General features: G+C 36.4%; 1 long non-coding RNA gene across 7 annotated transcripts; it reads right to left on the bottom strand.

Annotated features, from left to right (window-relative positions):
* Positions 1 to 1,001: 1,001 nt before the first annotated feature.
* LOC113339764 lies at positions 1,002 to 5,248 on the bottom strand. Of its 7 annotated transcripts, none has more exons than XR_003355118.1 (10): positions 4,197 to 5,248; positions 3,717 to 3,971; positions 3,340 to 3,457; positions 3,038 to 3,159; positions 2,877 to 2,926; positions 2,711 to 2,772; positions 2,383 to 2,584; positions 1,800 to 2,296; positions 1,528 to 1,614; positions 1,002 to 1,353 (listed from the first exon to the last, which is right to left on the bottom strand). It is a non-coding gene; the product is annotated as an uncharacterized LOC113339764 (long non-coding RNA). The 7 variants fall into 7 exon arrangements; XR_003355119.1 differs by having other exon boundaries at positions 1,800 to 1,913; XR_003355120.1 differs by having other exon boundaries at positions 1,800 to 1,910.
* Positions 5,249 to 7,015: the final 1,767 nt, after the last annotated feature.

Raw genomic sequence — 7,015 nt, 5'->3', positions numbered from 1 at the left:
TTGAGGTTGTTCTTCTGCTGTATGACATGCTAGTAACATGTTTTCAGTCTTCTGCTCTTCTTTTCTTCTTCTTCTTGACTTTCAGCAATATTAGCTTTGAAATTTGCTTTTTATAATTATTAGCAATTGTCTTTCTTGGTTTTGAACACTCAATAGCAATGTGTCCAAAATCTCCAAAATTATAACATGGTATCTTTGATCTATCAAATGGCTTCCTAAAACTCTCATTATTTGATCTTCCTCCATTAATGTATCCTCCTTGAGAACCTCCAGCATTAAATTTTCCTTGATTATTTCTCCAACTAACTTGACTCTGAAGTGCCTCTTCAACTTCTTTTGCAGCTGTTGTTTTCTCTAACAATCTTTGTTCATAAGCTTGTAATGAACCCAACAACTCATTAAGAGTCATGGTTGCAACTGTGTTGCATTCTTTTATAGCAGTAACTTTGATTCAAACTTCTCAGTCAAGCTTCTTAATATCTTTTCTACAATGGCTGAATCCTCTACAGTATCACCATTAGCTTTCATCTCATTGACAAGATTCAGTGTCTTTGAGAAAAACTCTGATATTGTTTCAGTTGTCCGTACACCAAAAATGGAGTTTTGCAACTGGCTCACGCTGTTGCGAATCTGGGTCGCAACTGCACTCAGCTGTTGCGACAAGGGGCGACTCGAATTTTCGCAACGAAAACGTAGCTGTTGCGAATTTCGAGTCGCAACTGTTTTAAGCTATTTCGAATTTCGAGTCGCAGTTGCGAAATTTTTACTGTTAGTTGCTAAATCTTGACTAGGTCAATGAAGACTGTTAGTTGCGAATTTTATGCAATAAAAAAAAAGGTCGGTCTTCATTGACCTAGTCAAAATCTGTTTCCCCATTTTTATTTAACCTGCAATTACCCCAGTTCCCTTGTTATTCTTATGATTCAATCAATCTTGGAAAACAGAAAATGAAGTAGCGTCATTCTAATTCAACACACATTTCGATTCAATTTACACTTGGGACTAAAAAACAAACAAAACTCCAAACTAAGTAAAACCATAATATTTCTTATAATCAACAAGTGATTGTAGTTGGATGACAAATAGAATCATTATGTTGTTGATCATAAAAATATATCAGATCCACCATGAACAACAAGATTGGTACATACACAGAAAGATAAATCTTTTTAGCATCTTTGTTTGAACATTAAGATAAATACTACATGCAGGTAGAGTAGTATTACCAAATCAGTAGCTGTTTTGATACACTACAATAGTGTTTCAGGAGCAGAAGATGATATTTCACCAGTCTGTACTGCAGGATGGTTGAACAACAAAAGACGTATCCCATGCTTGAGTTCTATTATATCCCTGTAGGTGGTCATCACCGTAGTAGTTAGAAATTAATACTCAATTCTCAACTACAGAATGGGAAGAAGAAGTGTCAATTGCCAACTTAACATTCCCTCGAGATGGCAGAATAATAAGCAAGTTGGTCAATTATTGGTATACTTAAAGCACGAAAAAACAAAAGCTATTCCTTACCTGTATTTTCATGCCATCCTTGGCAAGCCATAAGTAATCCTAAATTCTTGGAAGGTGCAACTTGAATACTTCTGAGTTAGCAATAATCTGCGTCCCATAAAACCACCAAAAAACAGAATGAGATGGAATTCAGGGGCTCAAAAAATTTGAATTCAACTCTTTGCGGTTGCATATTGAAATAGTGCAGTCCTGACTTATTCTCCTTTATTCAAATCTATATCCTATATACAATGCATATGTAAGGTTAGACTGGAGTGTTTTGTCTTACTTACACTTGACGTTTGGACATATCATATGATGAAACACCTTCAGCAGTAGCCAAGCCCTCGATTGAGCTGATTGATTGGCCAAAAAGTGTTGCAAATCCTATGGGCTAGATTGAGCTGCTAGATTGGCCAAAAATGTTGCAAATCAAAAAATAAGTGTGGGAAAAAAGTTAACACTTGTACCTGCTACTTTTCTCTCCTAGCATTTGCTCGCAGTTCAACTAGCAGCTAGTTTCAAAAGCTGAACCGTTCATCGCTCAAAAAGTAACCAAAACGTTGAACCATTCAGCACTGAGAGAAAATTTTCTTATCTAACGGCTGAGATTTAAAACGCTGAACCAAACAGCGCTCAGCGCTGAACCTTTTAGCGCTAGATGGTGGTCCCGCTGACGTGGTTTTCTAATCTAGCTGCTAGATTAGCCATCCCATAGGACTTAGAAGGTTGCCCTAGCTGACGTGGATGGCCAATCTAGCAGCTAGATATCTAGCCCATAGGACTTAGCCTAATGATAGTCATGGAAGGGAGAGACGGGTTAGGACTAATAACTTTGAAATTTAACTTATTAAAGGTTGCGGTCAACATGCTCACTTTTTCCCTTTCCAACTTTACTATCACAAACTGACTTCTTGTCCTGGGCCTTTGCGATATTGTTGGTAGCATTTGCTACTTGATTTTCAAGGCTGGCACCAATGTTGTTATTCTGTCCTTCGACTCAATGCTTCAGCAACAGTGACACCATCTTTAATCACTTTAGCTGCACCAAAGCTTTGTTCTATTACAAGCTACGCCCCTTTCAAAACCCAAACATCAAATAAACATTATAAGTAATTAACCATGTCATTTAAATTGCATAAGACAGCAATCTAATATCATATTCTAAACACACAGGAAGCATACAAGTATAACGTACACTCACCTAAAGGATGGAGAGTAAGTATACTTCGCAGAAATCTCGATACCCACAAACTACACAATTTTCTACGCATGTGAAATTCAAACAGATACGCTCAGTATCAATGCAATCACCAAATTTCTTAATACAGATTGACTCACTAATACAAGGACCGGACTCTGGAACAGACTTGTTAGGTGGTGAGTTTTGTACGATGCCCGTCTCCATTGTTAGAACGTCCTGCAATAAACGTAAAACAAAAACGATATAATATAAGTACGCAATTGATCCTTAAAGTCTTCTACACAAGTAGAATCTCAATAAGAGGAGGTACTAAAGAAGTATAGTCACCTGTTAAGGAAAATATATTGAAAGTATATAGAATGCTAAAGCTCCATCCTATCATTGAAAGTATATTGAAATAACCTAACCCTAACTCAGCAACATCAACAGCTTCGATCGCCTGGACCGAACTATCACGTAAGAAATCAAACAGGCAGGAGTTCAGCTAGCAAAAATAATTATAGCTAATTCTGTGGCACACTCCTACAAGATCGATAAGTCCTTTTTTCGTTTCTAAGCGTAAATTTGTGCAGCTAGTTGATATAACAATTAACAACCAGCATGGAGGGAAAGGAATCAGCCTCACTCACCAAAATCTGAAGTGAGATAAAGGGCTCAGTATCCAAGTATTAACGCATTCACCTGAGAAATAGTGCTGAACATCATGCTTCACTAACGTGATAATCCTGCAATCCAACTTATGAACCCCTACATGTTCAAAAATACTTGATATTCAGTGTTGAATATAGAAGTAGTATCGTTCAGTAAGAATCTTTCAGTAGTATCCTTCAGTAAGAAGGGATAACATTAGCATAGCACCAGCAGAAGGATCACAGTGGACAGTAAGAAGGAAAACACATAGTTCTGACCATTGTAATGAGCCTGAAAGTAAGATGAGTTAAGACTCTGGTGTATAGCAATAGCGACATTAGAGGTAATGAAAGCAGGGAGTAAAATAAGTTATTACCTTAGTTATGAGGCTAAGATCAGGAGGATATGCTCCTCCATTAGCAAATCCTGCTGCATGTTCATATACATACGATCGCTAAGCTTCCCTGGGCAGGTAAACATCTCACCTTAATCATTTGGCCCATAAACCACCTCAATCTCTGCTTCCATAGCCTTTGTCTCCACTTTTGTGTATACAACACCCACAAGATCATGGTATGAAATCAACGACATTGACTGACAAGATGCACAGACTTGCTGGTAAGTGGTAAACCTGATGACCACACAGAATCCTGATCATGTCAATTTAACCTTAAAAGTATTACGCAATACTCGCAGTAACTCCAGGATAGTTTAACAATAACCAGCATTTAATTCAGCAGTACATTGTCATCATTCTAGCAAAACAAACTAAGAAAACAGTTCATAATTTTCCCAACGAAACCAGTCAATTAAATACCTTCGATAAGCAGAAATAAAAAGAAAGTAATATACTTACGAAGAATGCCAACGCTCTAAGCCTTGGACAACTTTGAATCTTTAAGCCATGTTCTGCCTCATCTGCAGATGCTATTGTTGTAAAACCCAAACACTCCAAGCCATGGATAACTAAGAATGCCAACGCTCTTAATAACTTAATTCTAACAGATCCAACTCCATATTGATCTTGCTTTGATGACAACATTGGAGATGCTTAACAGTTTAACCCAGCAATTACAGTAACCTTTTCTCTTTGAAATTACAGGAACCTTATAGAACTGATTCTGAAACAGCCAACGAAAATTTTAATTAGATATAGGAAATCATATGTTGAAAACCTTAATTCTTCTTTGCGAATACAGGAACAGCTAGAAGCAATCTTTCATTTGAAGCAATAACAATCACTGAACAAAAAAAAAAAAAAAAGGTTCAGATTAAGTAGAAAATTGAAAGTGAAATAAATTCAAAAAGTTTTTACGGGTAATAGAGATTGAGATGCTCTGATTCCTAATCTAAAGATTGATTTTCAATCAAGAAAGTGGATCGAGAGATCTATAACATCTCAGTTACGAACCCTAGAATATGTTTGGTGAAATATTTTCGAAATTTTAAGTTCAAAAGAGAGATAAATATGAGATTATATAAATCTTAACTTAAATTACTAATCAGAAAAAAATATTAAAGTAGATCATTTCTTCTTAAATAATTTTTCTTTTGAGAGGTTAAATTAAAATTTAATAAAATAAAAACTAAAGAAGAAAAACTTATCTTCATCTCTCGATTTGATGGTGAATCCTCCGATTTCATTCCCAAGTACGATTTCTTCTTCGAGAACCAGCATCAATGGAATTCGAGAAGAGAGAAAGAGAGGAAGAAGGTATCAGCAGAAGGGAGGAAGAGAAACTGAACACCAAAAGCTCACTAATCGATTTAATCAAAAAGATACAAAACCCAAACTGTTAATCTACCAAACCCTAACTACAAACCCTAACAGAAAAACATCGTCACTCGATTTAAACCGATTCCTCTGGTTTCAATGGAGGGAGAAATTTTTTTCTTCAGAGTCCTGTCTGAGAGAGTGAGAGAGAGGACGAGTGGTTGAGCCGAAGAGGGATATTTTCTAAGGATAAGAGGAGTACGCACACGTGAAATTCGCATGCCCGGAGAAAAGTGTTTGCACGTGTTTTTTGTCACACGGGTAACTGGCATGCGTGAAAAATAATCAGTTGCGAATGGCAACTGAGAAGAAGCAATTGCGACATTAGCAACAGGTATTAGATGTTACGAATCTTTAGCAACAGAACTTCGCAACTGAAAATTTGCAACAGCTACATTTCTGTTGCGAATATGAGTTGCTAAAACCCATATTTGGTGTAGTGTGTCTCCATCTGCAATAATTCATATTTTCTTTTCAAAGTTTGCAATCTAACCTTCTTGACCTTGTCAGATCCTGTGTAATAGCTTGTCAATCCATCCCATGCTCTTTTCACATATTTAATGTAGATAACTCTATCCATGAGAGATTCATGAATACCTTGATGAAGAATATAGGTATCTTTAGAATTCTTTTTCCTGTTTTCAGTTAATAGAGTTACCGCAGCTCCTTCAACTACAGCTCTTTCTGCTGGTTCTGCATATCCATCTTTCACGATATCCCATACCTCTTGGTATATGAAAATATTCTCCATCTGCAACCTCCAGTGTTCAAAGTTTTTACCTTCAAACACAGGTACCTTAATTGAACTTAAACTCGTCATCTTCTTCAACTCAACAACTCATACCCACAGCCCTAGAATCTGATACCAGTGCTCTAATACCAGATGTAGAAAATCTGATATCAAAGACTTGATAAAAGAACACAGAACTAAACTCAAACAAACTTCTCTTAATTGATGTATTTCGACTCATGGCTCAAAAACCTATATATATGACTAACAAACTTGACCCTCAAGCAAAAAGACTTTCCTAACATAATCAAACTCTAACAAAGAAACTACTAGACAATTCTCACGTAAACAAACTCTTAAAACCAGTAATACTTGCAACCCAAGTAAACTTCTAAATACCGGACCACCGTATCAACAATACTTGTTGATCCATTCACATCGTGTCAACTGTACCAGTTGATCCAACCACATTATGTCAACTCTCATAGTTGATCCATACTACTGTATCAACAACACTTGTTGATTCCTTTTGTCTTCTTCATAGTATCTTGGTTTATTCTTCAACAATCAGACGCTTAAAAGAATCAGCAGGGAGAAAATATTTGGCTATTATCGGGTGGGGCCTATTTCAATTCATTTGAAACACAATAATAAGGACAACTTGAATTCAAGTGCTTACTCTTTAGTATATACTACCATGTTTAAGTTCAATACATACCGCACCAAGAAATTCTCGATTGTGGGATTATGTCACATATGGCTCGAGGCAGAGAGCAGCTTTCGAATATGGGGAGTTGGTTCGAGACCTACAATAAGCAATTTAGCTCCATCAGGTAGAAAGAGAAAGCTATAGCCGACAGTTATGATGGACTTAAGTTCTTCACAACCGCTTTGTTGACACATTTTCCGACTTGGATCTGACAGTAAGTATTTCCTTCTAGAATTACGCACTAACTTTTACTAATGCACTGATGTTGATCTATACAGAGATGTAATAATATAATAACATGTGATAAGAAGACCATCTCAGTAAAAACCATTAGTTGCGACGGTATGCATCTTTTGATGACAAATTTCATGAACTTGTAGTAAATTTTAAGAGCATATGTAGGTTAGTGAACCAAAACTAAATAAATCGCAATAATATGTTTATGGAATAATAGAGACAAAT

This window comes from Papaver somniferum, unplaced genomic scaffold (assembly GCF_003573695.1).
Source record: "Papaver somniferum cultivar HN1 unplaced genomic scaffold, ASM357369v1 unplaced-scaffold_21, whole genome shotgun sequence".
NCBI classification, from domain to species: domain Eukaryota; kingdom Viridiplantae; phylum Streptophyta; class Magnoliopsida; order Ranunculales; family Papaveraceae; genus Papaver; species Papaver somniferum.
Note: the sequence above shows the minus strand (reverse complement) of the source record. Positions and strands in the feature narration are given on the sequence as shown.